The following is a 17161-nucleotide window of genomic DNA, read 5'->3' as shown; positions in this document are numbered from 1 at the left end:
ATTGAAAAGTTCCTGGCAATCATAGCGATCTGACTCCTTCTGTCTGAACTTGGAATATTCCTTTTCGTGGGCTTGGGCCACTGACCCTTAACCTGGACATTCTGTTCTGCGTTGTGTACTATTCTAGTAATTTAAAGTTTCATGGAATAATCATTTTAGCTCTCCTACACTCACCCCTTCTTCATTTGAGCAAATGTAAAAAAAAATATATTTCACCTTTATTTAACCAGGTAGGCTAGGTGAAAACAAGTTCTCATTTACAACTGCGACCTTGCCAAGATAAAGCAAAGCAGTGCGACCCAAACAACAGCACAGAGTTACACATGGAATAAACAAACATACAGCCAATAATTCAATAGAGAAAGTCTAAATACAGTCTGTGCAAATGAGGTAGGATAAGGGGGGAGAGGGAATAAATTGGCCATAGTGGCAAAATTATTACAGTATGGCAAATTAAACACTGGGGTGATATGCAGAAGAAGAGTGTGCAAGTTACAATCCTGGGGTGCAAAGGAGCAAAATAAATAACAATATGGTAATGATGAGGTAGTTGGATGGGCTATTTACACATTGGCTTTGTACAGGTGCAGTGATCTGTGAGCTGCTCTGATAGCTGGTGCTTAAAGCTAGTGAGGGAACTATGAGTCTCCAGCTTCAGTGATTTTTGCAGTTTGTTCCAGTCATTGGTAGTAGAGAACTGTAAGGAAAGGCGGCCGAAAGAGGCCATAAGACACAAGGTAAGAGTTCTTCCTCCACAGAGGTAACCTTGACCAAAAGTAATCCAGAAGGACAGCAAAGAGACTTTTCCAGGAAGAAATGTGTCCTTATACATATAACCTATGACCTTATAATAAAGTATTTCTCATTCCCTTAATCTATTGATTCTTTCTTGATATCTATTTCTCTATTATCCTCTAGGCCTCTGTTTTTCACTGGTGTACTGTGTTACTTCGACAAAAGTTGATAGGGCTTGAATCAGGGCAGCTGGATGCTCTCTTTTGCCCTGTTCAGCTAGATGCTCTCTTTTGCCCTGCTCAGCAATCACTTGACTCATTGACTCTATAAGTCTCCTGACAGGCTTCACAACTCTTCCAGTTCGAGTTCTCAGGGTGCCTTCACAGGGTCTCAGGACTGTATCAGTGAGCTCAGACGTCTGGCTGTTTCTGCATTCTTCCTCTCTCCACCTGGTAGATGTTATGCTCTGGTTACTCGTTTTTGTAGATCTTATGTATCCAGAGGCACTGACTGATGCACTTCTACTGCTGATGCCATATATACTGCTCACTGGCGTCGCTTTTCTACTTGTGTCATCTTTCGAAGGATCACTTGAATCATCACTAGGCATCCTTGAGGAGCTTCCTGTGCTTGAGCTAGCTGCTTCTCCAGAGATCATGTAATCCAGTGGGCTTTGAGGATTAGCTTCTCTCATGTTTACTCCATCTTCCAGTCTCGTAGCTTTTTGGGTTTCAGCTTCCGTGGGCCCCTCAGGTTTCTGGCCCTTGGGAATCCAGGCAGCAGTCCTTCGTCTTTCGTCACCGCTGTCTACATTCATGTCCTCCTCTGAAGCAGTAGAAATGACTGTGGAAACGATCTTGTCTGTCTGTCCCACCGGCAGAAAGTTCACTGGCAGTACGAAGTTTCGATGAACGACCTTACTCTTCTTGGTAGTAGGATTTCGACTCTGTAGATGTGCACAGACGGGTCTTTCCATGTAATCACATAGACCGTTGAATCCCACAAGTTGGCAAGTTTTCCCTTTCCCCTTTCCTTTAGGGTTGCCAAGAGAGCTCGTCTCCAATATCCAGTGCAGTACCTTTCACTCTTGTTATACTGCCTAGCCTGCTTTTTATGAGCTTCAGTGGTGTTGGCCTGGGCGATCCTGACAGCCTGACGCATGCACTTTTGGAACAAGTCGCCACGAGTCAACGCGTCTTCGTTTTTCAAGGTGTTTCCAAACACGATGTCCACTGGCAGCCGTGGAACTCAGCGGAACATCAAATCCTGGAACGGTGTGGAACGGTGCAAATCCTGTCATTTCATGTGTGGTACAGTTGTATGAGAAGTTGAGCTTCTGTATCATCTGGGGCCATCTTTCCTTTGATCTCGCTGGCAATGATCGGACCATGCGACCAAGCATGTGGTTGAATCTTTCCATCTGACCGTTGCCCAGATATGGAGTGGTATGTGAATTTTTGACTCCTGACAATTTTAGCAATTCTGCGATTACGTGACTCAAAGTTTGTTCCTTTGTCTGAGTTTTTCCGCTGGGGAAAACCATAGACACAGAAGAATTGGTTCCATAACTTCTGGGCATCCACCTTTGCTGTCTGGTTCTGGCAAGGAAACGCATGTGCCAACTTCGTAAAAGGGTCTTTGACGACGAGTACATCAACTCTCTCTCCATCTCTTCCTTCTGCTGACCAGAAGTCTATGCATGCCAGTTCCAACGCTGTGCTGGTCTGTATAGATTCCAACTGTGCCCTAGCCTCTGGATCCATTGTCTTGCCAACCACACAGCGCTTACAGTAGGAAACATACTTCTTCAGTTCCCTCTTCCTTACAGTCCAGAGGAACCTTTGACGCACCAGATGGAGGGTTCTGGTCTGGCCTTGGTGGCCGGTTTCATCATGGGTTTCCTCCAGAACGATGGCTTTAAGGGAGTCTGGCACCCAGCTGGTGCCTCTTCTTGCCATCTCTGTAGATCTTTGGTAGAGGATCTCGTCCTAGATTTCAAGTGTATCCCAATGCTTCAGCATTCTCAACACTTGGGCTCAGTCTCATGAGCTCTCTCTCTCTCTCTCTCTCTCTCTGCGAAGGTCTCCTCCTCCTCTCAACAAAGTATGCCACTCGGGCTAGCACTTGATCCACCTTCTGTTTTCTCTGTATCACATCAGAAGAAAAGTCTGGAAGAGTAGCCACTCCCCCATAATGCTGAAGGATGCTAAATGGAAGATGCGCACGGGCACACTCACATCCCACTCTAGACTGCTTTCACTCCTTCAGAAGAGACTTGAGCCAGGATCTCACCACATTGGATGTTGACTGACAGTTTGAAAGATTCCTGGATGAACTCTGAAGTCGCATGCTCTGCTCTATACTTTGGGCACTCACTTGCCTCCTAGCTCCAATGAATGGCTGTTGACTAAACATGTCTGCTGAGACATTCTGGGGCCCGGGCCAGTTTAGAGACCCAGCGTTGTTCACAAGCAGTTAGCTTTGGTTTTGTCATTATATATGTCAGGGGATTGTTATCTGTTTCGACTGTGACTATTCCCCTTCAGCCAATGGGTGAACTTATCACACACAGCCCATTTAAGAGCGAATAACTCTAATCTGTGTGCTGGGTAATGGGACTGGAACCTCGACATGGTCTTGCATGCAAAGGCTACTGGTCTGACCTACTCTCACCCTCAAGTGTCTGGCTAAGTACTGCACCTAAGCCATGCATTGATAACTCTGTTGATAGAAGAAACGTTCTGCTAAAGTCTAGGTGAGCCAGCACGGCTGTTCGAAAGACTGAACTTAGCTTCTCCAGCGCCTCACATTCAAAAGTCCAGGCTTCAGGTTTCAGACGTTTTAGGGTTCCACCATGAGGCTTTTCTCTTTCTCCTTTCCTCTTACTTTTCTGTCATACAGTCAGACGAAACAGTGGTTTGGCTAAACCTGAGAAACTCACAATGCAGTGCAGCTGTATTCATCGACCTGGCCAAGGCTTTCGACTCTGTCAATCACAACATTCTTATTGGCAGACTCGACAGCCTTTGTTTCTCAAATTATTGCCTTGCCTGGTTTACCAACTACTTCTCTTATAGAGTTCAGTGTGTCAAATTGGAGGGCCTGTGGTCCAGACCTCTGACAGTCTCTATGGGTGTGCCACAGGGTTCAATTCTCGGGCCGACTCTCTTTTCTGTATACAGCAATGATGTTGCTCTTGCTGCTGGTTATTCTCTGATCCACCTCTACGCAGACGACACCATTCTGTATACTTCTGGCCCCTCCTTGGACACTGTGTTACAACCTCTTAAAGCTAGGGGCAGAATTTTCACGTTTGGATAAATAGCGTGCCCAATTTCAACTTCCTGCTACTCATGCCAAGAATATAAGATATGCATAGTATTCATATATTTGGATAGAAAACACTGACGTTTCTAAAACCGTTTGAATCATGTCTGTGAGTATAACAGAACTTATGTAGCAGGCAAAACCCCAAACACTAACCGTTCAGATATTTTTTTTGGAGCTCTCTGTCTGTTCACTGATTTCTCATTGGCAAACAATATTTCTTAGGAACTTGTTTTCAGTTCCTACCGCTTCCACTGGAAGTCACCAGTCTTTTGAATTTGGTTGAGGTTATTCATTTGTGCAATGAAGAAGTAGGGCCATCATGGAAAAGGGTAACGCTGTTGAGAGTTGGCCAATACTTGAAAAGTAGAGTTAGTTTCCTCTCATCCTCTATTGAAAACAGATAGACCCGTCTTCAATTTGATCGATTATTAACGTTTAAAAATACCTAAAGTTGTATTATAAAAGTCGTTTGAAATATTTTGTCAAAGTTTATAGGCAACTTTTGAAATATTTTGTAGTGACGTTGCACATTTTGGAAGCTATTTTTTCTGGATCAAACAACATTTTGGATATATATGGACAGAACAAAAGGACCAATTGTGATGTTTATGGGACATATTGGAGTGCCAACAAAAGAAGCTTGTCAAAGGTACACGTTTTGTGTAGCGCCTGCAGGGTTGAAATATGCTACCCTCTTTGTTTACTGTTGTGTGTGCTATCATCAGATAATAGCTTCTTATGCTTTCGCCAAAATGCCTTTTAAAAATCTGACATGTAGGCTGGATTCACAACGAGTGTAGCTTTAATTGAGTATTTTACATGTGTGATTTAATGAAAGTTTGATTTTTATATAAATTTATTTGAATTTGCCGTGCTGCATTTTCCCTGGTTTTTGGCCAAGTGGGACGCAAGCGTCCCATATACCATATGAAGTTAAGGTGGGAGAACACCATTTCAAGATGGTCCAGGGTTTCCTGCTCACCCTTCCCAAAATCCGGGAGATCATCCAAGTAACACAGGAGGGACAAGTAATTCTGGTCGCCGAAGATCGAGGTCATCATTCTGGCGAATGTTGCTGGGCTGTTACATAACTCCTAAGCCATTCTGTTGTACTCAATTAAACCTGCAGGTGTTGTGCGCACTGTGTACTTGCGGTCATCTTCATGTATGGGGATGTTGTAGAATCCCGAAGTCAAATCCATAGTACTAAAGAAGCAGTTCCCTCCCAAAGCAGCGAGAGCATCGGCTTGATGGGGCAATGGGTATGAATCTTTCTCTGTCGTCTGGTACAACCATCTAAAATCAGTGCAAATTCTCAACTCTTTTGACTGCTTCCAAACCAGGATGAGGGGAGGCCCACTCACTACTGGACTTTGGGTTGATGCCCTGCTCCTCCATCTCCTCCAACGTCTGCTTCAGTTTCTGGTAGTCGGCTGGAGAGATCCTCCTGTACGGCAGCCTGAAAGGCTTTTCATCTTTGAGTCGGATACAGTGGATGATGTTCTTCACTTCTCCCCAGTAAAGTCGGTCCCTGGAAAAGATGCCTTCATACTGAGCAATAAGGTCCACTAGTTTTCCTTTCGACGTGTCAGACACTTAACAGGACTCTATGTCAACTTCTGTTAAGCCCAAATCTTGTAGATACTCCTTCTTTGCCCTTTTCCCACTCACTGAGCATTCTTCCCCAGCTTGGGTGTCATTCTGAAGAGAAGACAGGACCTTACTGGGGTACTCAGCATGGCTGGCATAGAGATCTAGGTCTTCTAGGGCTAGGCATGGGTGCACAACAGCCAACTTGGTGTTACGGCGGAGAACAATAGGGTGGTCCAACATGTTGATCACTTTCCTGGGGACCCACTTGTCACTCCTCAAAGGACATACAGTGCATCCTACTAGGATGCAGGATTTGTTGGTGCAGATTGCGCTGTAGTGGCCCCTACGACTACAGTACTACCAACTGATAGCGGCACCTTTTCTTGACATTAGTCACACTCAGCCAATTTGTCTGGTATATTGTCACCGTTCCAGCGGTTCACGTTGGCTAGCATGCTGAGTATTAGGTTAGACTGAACAAAGCAATTGACCTTGCCAATGAGTGCTTGCAAATACAGGGGAAAAGAGTGGATGATCCAGGTCATGAGGTGACAATGATGTTTGTTAAGCACTGCCCAACCCAGCACTATACTCCACTCTTAGGTGCAAGCCTATTGAAAATTGGACTGTTGGAGATTTACAGGCAATGATTGACAGCCAACACAGAGACAAACAGTCAGTCAGATGCAGGGCGCAATGTACTGCCAAGGTAGACGACCCGATGACCCCCAACTCTTGGTATATGACTCAACAACAAGCAGTCGGTCATGATAATTCAGCCTCACCCAGTAACAGTGATCAGGCTTCATTGAACAAAGTGATTTCTCTCTTGGAAAAGCTTCTGTCAACCCAGGAACAGAATCAAAGAGAACTTTCGGCCAGAAAGCCACAAACTAATACAGCCTCTGGTCCCTGTAGAATTTGTAAGGCCTCAGGCCATTCAACTCCGTCACACTGTTTAAGGAGGGTTTATGCTTCAAGTGTCACATGACAGGCCACAGAGGCTTTGAATGTCCAGCAAGAAAACAAGTTGGAGGGGCAGCCACCGAGGCTCCCCCTGGGCCCACTTTAAACTAACATGCTCACGCCAAGAGGTGGTCAGTGTGGGCGAACATGTCACAGCCCCACAGAGCACAACGGATATAAGGCCTGGAAACACCATGAAAACCGAGGCGATTTATCTGAAAATAGAGAGTAATGACAGTCTTTTCTATGTTCAAGTAATAGTGCAAGAAATTGTAGAACTTCAAGCTCTGATAGATAGTGGGTCTATGACATGCACGTTAAGTGAGTTAGCTGAAGACACACTTCTGAGATGTAATTTGATCAAACCAGAGTCAAGAAAGCCAACTTAATTAGTTATTTTAGGCTGTGGGGGCAACCAGACACAGTCTAAGTATGAATATGACTTGAACATTGATATTTTAGATTTCAAGATGGCAGTGTCTGTTTTAGTTGTACCTGGACAGACAGACGACATGATAGTTGGGTCAAACACCATAAAACACATAATGCAATAATGCAATGAAAACAAGGTGCTATTGGGACAGCCTCTCCAAACCTGCCAAAGAAGATTGACATGGACTTTTAATCCAAGCAGCTCTCTGATGGTCTTGGTAAAGTTTCAAAGAAGTATCCTAATGGAATTGTGGATGAGATTGCCTCTCCAAAGTGCTGTCTCGGGATATTGTATATGGCTTCAGGGTCTCTGCTTATGTTAACGAGGGGGTTTCTACGGAGCCCAATTCTGACTCTGTCTTCAGCCCGCCCACCCAATCAGTCTGTCCTGTATCTCTTACCCCTGTTCTGATATACTGCATCCCATCTTTTTCAGGTAAGCTTGCATCATTTCTTGCCTTTCAGTCACAGTGCACTGGTCTGTGCTATCACCCCGGAAGTGGGGTGGTTCTCTGACGTCTGACTTCAGAATTAGATTGACCTTTGACCAATCAGGTATTTGTGCTATGGGTTGGGGAGTGCTATGGGTTTAGAGTACTTGGAGCAGACTTGCGGCAACTTGATTTCCTATTTCACTGCCCAGTTGTTTGACTAACTCTGCTTGGGCTTGCTATTGGATTCGGTTTTCATTTTCACCCCCTATGGGCTTCAGGGACTCTTCACTTTTATCATTGCCTGGATGGCTACTGTTATCATGCTCTGGTTGGCTACTGCTAACACATGGCACTCTAGTATCGATTGCTGGGTATCTAACATGACTGGCTCTAACACTATGTTCCACCATACCGGCCAACTGACCCCACAGCACCACCCCAGTGGTAATACCTTGTAGACCTCTCACAGTAACATGTACCTACATTGTTATCACCAAAACCTGATACGTCTTCTCTCTCCTGTTCTGTAATCTCATACAACTGAGGTGTACGCAACATATTGTACAAAGTTCACCTTGCCCTCAAACGTTCTAAACATGTGATGTCAATCCAGTTCTGTGTAGGGGTCCCCCGACGATCAGCTTCAGCTGATCTGTTGTTCCGGGTCACGGCACCAAACTGTATCGGTCTTTATATGTACCACAGAAGAACCATCTGACAAGTTGTTCTTTTTTTTCTCTGACTCAGGACAACGGGAGCTACGGGTAGTACCAAGGTGCTAGTAGGTGATGTAAGCACCCAGATTAAATAAAATACATGAAATAAAAACCGAATATGTTATTATCATCCAGCTTCTGTGGCTGCCTACTTAACATCAAGCATCAACAGGCAGTACAAGTATTGCAACAATTGAAATCAGAAACCGAAAGTAAAGTTCCTGGCGATCATAGTGATCTAACTCCCCCTTCTGTCTGAACTTGGAATATTCATTTTTGCGGGCTTGGGCAGCTAATCCTTAACCTGGATATTGTGTTCTGCGTTGTGTACTATTCTAACAATTTAAAATTTGATGGAATAACCATATTAACTCTCCTACAATGTATCCAACAAATCTGTGTAATTGTAGGGCACTCCGTTTTACCACTGCACCAGTTCCTAATCAGAAATTAACTATCAATCTCACGAGAGGATGAAGGGATATGGACGGAAAATGTGAAAAGTTTAATCTGACTAGCGGCAAGAGAGGCAAACATTGTGAGACTGTCAGGAGGCCAAAGGGACTTCCCCCCTTAATAGTATTACTCTGTTTCAGAAACGTCTTGCCAGTAGCTCCACATGCCCACAGCTATTTTGCCCTGTGGGAAATCGTTTTCTCTGGTGACTCCTGGGAATCTTGTCGCCATTCCCAAAAGGTTATAGGAGCCTATTCCCTGCTCACAGACTCGAAGTCTAACTTTCTCAGCTAGACTTCTCTTACCAGTTATCCTAATTAACTGCTAGTGCTACGAGGCATGAAAGATCACATGCATCCTGACCATACCTAACAGGTCTCCAGCCACCAATTGGTCTCTACATTATAAAGGTATATGAACAGGGAAAAACATTATCCACCGCTACATGATGTGACCTGTGTATATCTGTGTGTAAATGCCTCAAAATAGGTTTGTTATAGGGGTTATTTCCTTCATAATAATTTAGTAAGCATTTTTTCCCCAATGCCTGTTGTTGTTAGTGGGTTTACTTTCATTTACTGATAAGTTATAGTATGATGGAAGTGGTAAATGCCTTCATTGTTAGAAGCAGCGACCCATTTAGGTATATATACATATTTTTTAACAATTATTGAATTGGGCTTTTACTACTATAGCCCATAGAAGTCACTACACAGCTATTTTCAGAGATGCTCGCTCGGGTTCAATCCGGGCTCTGACTTGGTCACTCAAGGATATTCAGAGACTTGTCCCGAAGCCATTCCTGCATTGTCTTGGCTGTGTGCTTAGTGTTGTTGTCCTGTTGGAAGGTGAACCTTCGCCCCAGTCTGAGGTCCTGAGCGCTCTGGAGCAGGTTTTCATCAAGGATCTCTCTGTGCTTTGCTCTGTTCATTTTTCCCTCAATCCGGACTACTCTCTAAGTCCCTGCCACTGGAACACATCCCCACAGCATGATACTGCCACCACCATACTTTACCATAGGGATGGTACCAGGTTTCCTTCAGACGTGACATTTGTCATTCAAGCCAAAGAGTTCAATCTTGGTTTCATCAGACAAGGCATTGTTATTTCTCATGGTCTAAGAGTCCTTTAAGTGCATTTTGGCAAACTCCAAGTGGTCTGTCATGTGCCTTTTACTGAGAAGAGGCTGCCATCTGGCCAATCTACCATAAAGTCTTGATTGGAGGAGTGCTGCAGTGATGGTTGTCCTTCTGGAAGGTTTCCCACCTCCACAGAGGAACTCTGGAGCTTTGTCAGAGTGACTATCCGGTTCTTGGTCACAACCTTGACAAAGGCCCTTCTCCCTCGATTGCTCAGGTTGGCCGGGCAGCCAGCTCTAGGAAGAGTCTTGAAGGTTCCAAACTTATTCCATTTAAGAATGATGGAGTCCAGTGCGTTCTTGGGGACCTTCAATGGTGCAGAAATGTGTTGGTACCCATTCCCAGATCTGTGCCTCGACACAATCGTGTCTCGGTGCTCTACGGACCATTCCTTCGTCCTCAATTCCTCTGACATGCATTGTCAACTGTGGGACCTTATATAGACAGGTCTGTGCCTTTACAAATCATGTCCAATCAATTTAATTTACGACAGGTATACTCCAATCAGGTTGTAGAAACATCTCCAGGATGATCAATGGAAACAGGAGTCTCATAGCAAAGGGTCTGAATATTTATGTATTAAGGATTTTAAAAAATGTTTTCGCTTTGTTGTTATGGGGTATTGATGAGGAAATGGTTTAATTTAGAATAAGGCTGTAACATAACCACATTTTGATAAAGTCGTGGGATCTGAATACTTTTAGAATGCACTGTATCTAGGATATATAATAAAGCTCAGGAACTATATATACAGTACCAGTCAAAGGTTTGGACAATCTTGGGACACTAAAACTAACACCATGTTCATGGGAGTCTTCCCTTTTTATGGAGTGATGATGATGTCTGAGTGTTGGAGTGTGCCCATAGCTATCCGTACATTTTAAGAAAGAGGATATTGCGCTGTCTGGTTTGCTTAATATAAGGAATTGGATTATTTTTGACTCTTAAGTATATTCTAGCATTTACATTTACTCTTCATACTTAACTGTATTTAAAAATAAATACTTTGATACTTTTATTCAAGTAGTATTTTACTGGGTGACTTTCACTTTTACCTAATTTTCTATTGAGAAATCTTTACTTTTACTCAAGTATAACAATTGGGTACATTTCCTACCTCTGTTGGTTGGAGACTTGGAGAAGTAATAGTCTTCCTGGGCTCAGCTGCTCCCTGGCGACTTGGTCAAAGTAAGGCTACTTGAACAGGGAGAAACTTATGAGTACTTTTCTGATGTGAGCAGGTGGCTGCGGAGGAGGTCTCTCTGACCAATTTAGGAGGGCATGGGTGACTACTTCAGAGAAGAAAATAACATATAAGGTGAAGATTAAATGGAGAGAAATCCTTAGAAATTGTTCTGATGTTATTTTATTTTTCTTTCTTGTATAGTTGGAATTCTTCCATAGATGGAACTGTTGGATCTGACTGACATACGTCACTGCTAATATTAATAAACAGTATCTTCCTGTCAAGGGGATGTACTTGCACATCAAGCTGCCTCACTCTACAGAAACAGGAGACAGGCTCCTGCAATATGGGCAGTTATAGCTTGGACAAGGCTAACTTATACTTTCATATTAAACCTACATGGCAGACACCTATTTGCTTCAGGCCAGGCAGGTCTGAATGTGTTGTCATACGAAAAAGAGCTTCCCATCATTATCAATAGGCTAATGAATTAAATATAGTTGATGTTGTTTGGTTTTCTTCCGGTGCAAAGTGGAAAGGACCTTCAGATTGTGACCTTTACATTCGGCTGATGCAATCATCTTTCCAAAAATACTTGAATGAAGATATTTTAAGATTCATTTTCTAATTTCCAATCATCAAATGTACTTCAATTTATTGTAATTATTAAGAAGGTATCCACTGTAATTGCATTTGGATCAGACGAGGCGAGACATCAAACAATATTTTGTATAATACTCCCCCTCCGCAGTTGGAAGCCAGACTAGGCATTAGCCACAGTGACTGACATGTGAAATGACACCACTGATAAATCTGTGATTAAGGCTGACCTTTTGGTGAGAGGGCAGGATGCAGTAGCACAGTTCAAGTTACAATAATGTAATGTGATGCGACGTTGAAGGAAAAATCCACCCCAAAACTATATGTTGGTATTTTTTTCATTAGTCCACTGTTGTGGATGTGTTTTGCATGTCAGCAGTCAAGTTTTTGAGATATTATGTTTTCAAGATATTACTGCCACCTACTGTAGTGGAGCGCCCCCACCTCTTGCCCGTGTACCGGAGTCCTAGCTTTAAAAAATGGGGTATCTGCAGATGTAGGAATGCCCACATGAAGGAACGCCCCTAATTGTGAGCTGCAATTGCACCCTTCTCAAACAATGTCAGACTGTATTGACAGTGGACTAAGAAAGACAATACCAAATGATTCAAGTTATTCATTTAACACATTCATTATTACAAATATTTACATTTATCTTTAGACCCTGGAATAGTACAACACTGAGATGAATGATAGTAGAGATTTGTGCTCATTTCAAAAGAATAAAATATTTTATTGATTTCTTCAGTTTTAGTGCATAATATGTATTGGTATACATTAAGGAAATAGTGACAGTACCAACCTGAAATTCATCATTTTCAACAATATGCCAATGCTTTTTTTATGTTCTCACCCCATCTCAAAACTACATTTGGGCTGTCTAAAGTTAATATAAAACCCATTCTGACATTTATTTAAAAATCCAATCTAACTCAGCGCTAGGAGGATATCAGGTCTTGATGGAGTTTTGTGTCACTACTCTAATGAACAGTGCCAATGCGATGGCTTAGCAGCTGATGCATTTGAGCAGATGTCAGAAATTGATTTGACACATATTCCAGCAATTTCACCAGACACCTGTAAGGGAATACAATGTATGAATAACAATATTCAGTATACAAAGTATATTCTCTTACACAGAATCACAGTATGTAAATATTGCATTTAACCTAAGGTAATAAAAAAAATATGAATTTGGCCACTAGAGAAAATTGTGAAATTATTTTATGTCCATCTTTAGGACAGTTTTCATTTGAATAAATATGATGTGACATTGATATATAGTCCAAATAATAAAGATACCAGATACTGAAATCACCCAGAGCTCATATATGTCAGGAAATATGAAGAAAGAAAACAGTTAACTACTGGACTGAAGATATGATGAATTGAGATTTAGAAAGATACATATGTGGTGATATCTAGTTCCTACAGTAGCCAATGATTTTGTCCCATATTTAGAAACATGACCAAGACGTCAATGAGACAAAGGCGGCTTAAAGCGAAATGTCAAAAATGTTCAACGTCTTATTGTAATGTCTGCTTCCAGATAGTTTTGGCCTGCTTCACTAAAGACGCCTTTTGCCTATTTCCTGCCTGTACTTTAGCCTATCAGATCTCCTCTTATCAACCTGATCTCCCGGATGATGTTACTTGCCTTTTCCCTGCCTGTACTGTTGCCTTTTTGGACCCCCTGTGTACGACCTTCTGCCTGTCCATGGACACAGCTTCCTGCCTCCTCCTGTGGTCCTTTACAAATAAACACCTGCTGCGCCCTGCACTTGAAACCAGCACTCTTGTCTCCCATCATGTTCATTACACATATTTATCATCTACAGCACCACCCCAACAGCAACATATGTGAAATTGTCACGTTTCAATGTTTTGTAGTAAAACATATAGAGGAAGATAAGTGTTTCCAATGACATCATCACCCAATTAGTAGGCAATGCTTACTCATAATTGGTTAAAATCACACGACGCACACAATGAGGTCATTGGAAGCAATTTTATATATGTTGACGTTGGGGTGGTGAAAATGACTATGAAGTTGAAAAATTTCCCTTTAACAAAATGGACATACTGTACACATACAAACACTTAGTGGATATTATCCAGGGATGAAGAAATATGCAAGGCTAGCCTGAGAGCAGTGAAAATTCCTCAGCCTCAAAATGACATACACGTCCATAACGCCCCCCTTAGAAAATGCCAGAGACTGACAGAATGGCAAAACAGTGTAAAGGTCTAATCTTGATGACCTGTTTAGACATATATAGCAAAAATATTGGCATTTTAATAAAAATGCCTCCTGACATTCCTGTCATAATTTTTTCCCCTCCTGTCAGGATGACCTTTCCTTTGCCCCTGCTGTGAGCATTTCCTCATAAATGGCACCCTATTCCCTTTATAATGCACTACTTTAGACCAGGGCTAGGGGTCTGGTCAAAAGTAGAGCACTATATACAGTAGGGAATAGGGTGCCATTTGGGATGCAGTGATGCTCAGATTATATCAGATGCTTTGGTATTGCAAGTCTGCATACTTCTAGTCTTAGTATGATACCTACAATACTTGCAGTTTGAGATTTAAATACAATGTCTGTGGTGAAAAAAAAGCCAGATCACAAGTTTTGACTACTTGACCAATTAAAATCACTTGTACCCTTAGAGCTGTCAGGTAGATGGCTGGTAACCCTTAGGTCTTGGACACTTCTCTTATGTATCATGTTCAGTACTGTCAAAACTCAAATTGACCTGTAAGTCTGGGTTTCTGTTGGTCATAATGAGGACATATTTCTAGTAGTTTTGATTATCCCCATAAGTACAAAATTACGGCTTATGCATATTGGCCTGTCATTTTCTTATCTTTTTCTTTAACACTAATCCTTAGCTTGCCCTTTAGAGCAATCCTTCATTATGGGGCTCAAGTTGTCTCTTCAAAAGAGTGAACATTTAATTTACTTGTGAGAATTAGATTACTGACATCATCAACAAAAAACAACTCTTAAAATCTGCAGAAAGTGGCATGTAGACGATTTACTTACTCTTATGTATGGCTTAGTGAAGTTTGGAACCATTATTTAGTTATTTGTCTTTAGTCATGTTTTGCAAGCTCATTCCCAAACACATCTCCACCATACAAAGCCACAGTAGTCACACATTGCTCATAAGCCAATTTAATTAGCCCAAGCCTCTCAAAGCAATCCTAAACAAGACGTCTTAAAATAAGACATCAAACATTACTGACAGCCTGACCCGAGGAAATCAGCCACATTGTTTTACACTCAGACAAGTATTCATCTTCTTCCAAGAACAATTTCAGGGAAAAGGCAGCATAGGTTCCTCCTGCAATGCCAACTTTCACAAAAATTACTATTTTTTGTTGTTGTTGTATTTCTTCTCCTTCCAGTATCATTGAGGAGAAAAAGGTTTCATTCTGTCGGTGGTCAACAAGTTCTGGTTTTATAATTGCCTTCTATTCATACTTAAGCCAGAGGCTAGATGGAGCTCCATGGTAATTGTGCCGGCCTTAGGACATTGTTGTCAGTCGAACGTGCCAACGTGGTTAAACTAATAATTGATAAACTCAGCATATTATATTCCAGGCAAAGTTACCCAGTAGCTTTAAAACTGTTATTGTATAGAGATCTTTATTGTTTTACGTCACTATACTGTCCTAAAAAATATTTATGGGAGCAACCTGTATAGAATCTGTATAGACAATATTCAAGTTAGAATAATACACAGTATATGATATATGTATACAAGAAAATATATGAGTTAGTGTAATGACACATTTAAATTAAATCTGATCCAATTACATTGAGGGGAGCAGGGAACAGGTGACTGGGATGCAACTCAATTCCAGCACATAAATGATCTGTGTACTGACCAGCTGCTGCCGCTGGGACACTCTATATCGAGATTGACAGCCGCTGGATTGCTTACGGCCTTGTCAGTACTACAGCTGACCTCTGATGCCTGCCATGTATTTTCAGGAATCCAAATGGGGGTGGTGGTGGCAGGGTCAGATGGACTGTTTTTTTTTATACGATTAACCATGAGCTGTCATACAATATAATAAGATCACTCTCGTACTGCCATCCAAAGACCTTCCCATAAATTGGATATGACACATGGATGTTAGCAGAGCACCGAGGAAGCCTACAGCCAGGGCTTGTAGACCTTAACCCCTGCAATACCCTAGCAATAATCCAACATTTTCAAAATTAAAATCCTGATTTACTGAAATCAGAAGTATTTACTGTCCCCATTTTACAGTGGGGCAAAACAGTATTTAGTCAGCCACCGATTGTGCAAGTTCTCCCACTTAAAAATATGAGAGAGGCCTGTAATTTTCATCATAGGTACACTTCAACTATGACAGACAAAATGAGAAAATAAATCCAGAAAATCATATTGTAGGATTTTTAATGAATTTATTTGCAAATTATGGTGGAAAATAAGTATTTGGTCACCTACAAACAAGAAAGGTTTCTGGCTCTCACAGACCTTAAGAGGCTCCTCTGTCCTCCACTCGTTACCTGTATTAATGGCACCTGTTTGAACTTGTTATCAGTATAAAAGACACCTGTCCACAACCTCAAACAGTCACAATCCAAACTCCACTATGACCAAGACCAAAGAGCTGTCAAAGGACACCAGAAACAAAATTGTAGACCTGCACCAGGCTGGGAAGACTGAATCTGCAATAGGTAAGCAGCTTGGTTTGAAGCAATCAACTGTGGGAGCAATGATTAGGAAATGGAAAAGACATACAAGACCACTGATAATCTCACTCGATCTGGGGCTCCACGCAAGATCTCACCCCGTGAAGTCAAAATGATCACAAGAACGGTGAGCAAAAATCCTAGAATCACATGGGGGGACCTAGTGAATGACCTGCAGAGTGCTGGGACCAAAGTAACAAAGCCTACCATCAGTAACACACTACACCGCCAGGGACTCAAATCCTGCAGAGCCAGACGTGTCCCCCTGCTTAAGCCAGTACATGTCCAGGCCCATTTGAAGTTTGCTAGAGAGCATTTGGATGATCCAGAAGAAGATTAGGAGAATGTCATATGGTCAGATGAAACCAAAATATAACTTTTTGGTAAAAACTCAACTCGTCATGTTTGGAGGACAAAGAATGCTGAGTTGCATCCAAAGAACACCATACCTACTGTGAAGCATGGGGGTGGAAACATCATGCTTTGGGGCTGTTTTTTTGCAAAGGGACCAGGACGACTGATCCGTGTAAAGGAAAGAATGAATGGGGCCATGCATCGTGAGATTTTGAGTGAAAACCTCCTTCCATCAGCAAGGGCATTGAAGATGAAACGTGGCTGGGTCTTTCAGCATGACAATGATCCCAAACACACCGCCCGGGCAATGAAGGAGTGGCTTCGTAAGAAGCATTTCAAGGTCCTTGAGTGGCCTAGCCAGTCTCCAGACCTCAACCCCATATAAAATCTTTGGAGGGAGTTGAAAGTCCGTGTTGCCCACCAACAGCCCCAAAACATCACTGCTCTAGAGGAGATATGCATGGAGGAATGAGCCAAAATACGAGCAA

Source organism: Oncorhynchus keta, chromosome 4, assembly GCF_023373465.1.
Source record: "Oncorhynchus keta strain PuntledgeMale-10-30-2019 chromosome 4, Oket_V2, whole genome shotgun sequence".
Taxonomy (NCBI): Eukaryota; Metazoa; Chordata; class Actinopteri; order Salmoniformes; family Salmonidae; genus Oncorhynchus; species Oncorhynchus keta.
Note: the sequence above shows the minus strand (reverse complement) of the source record.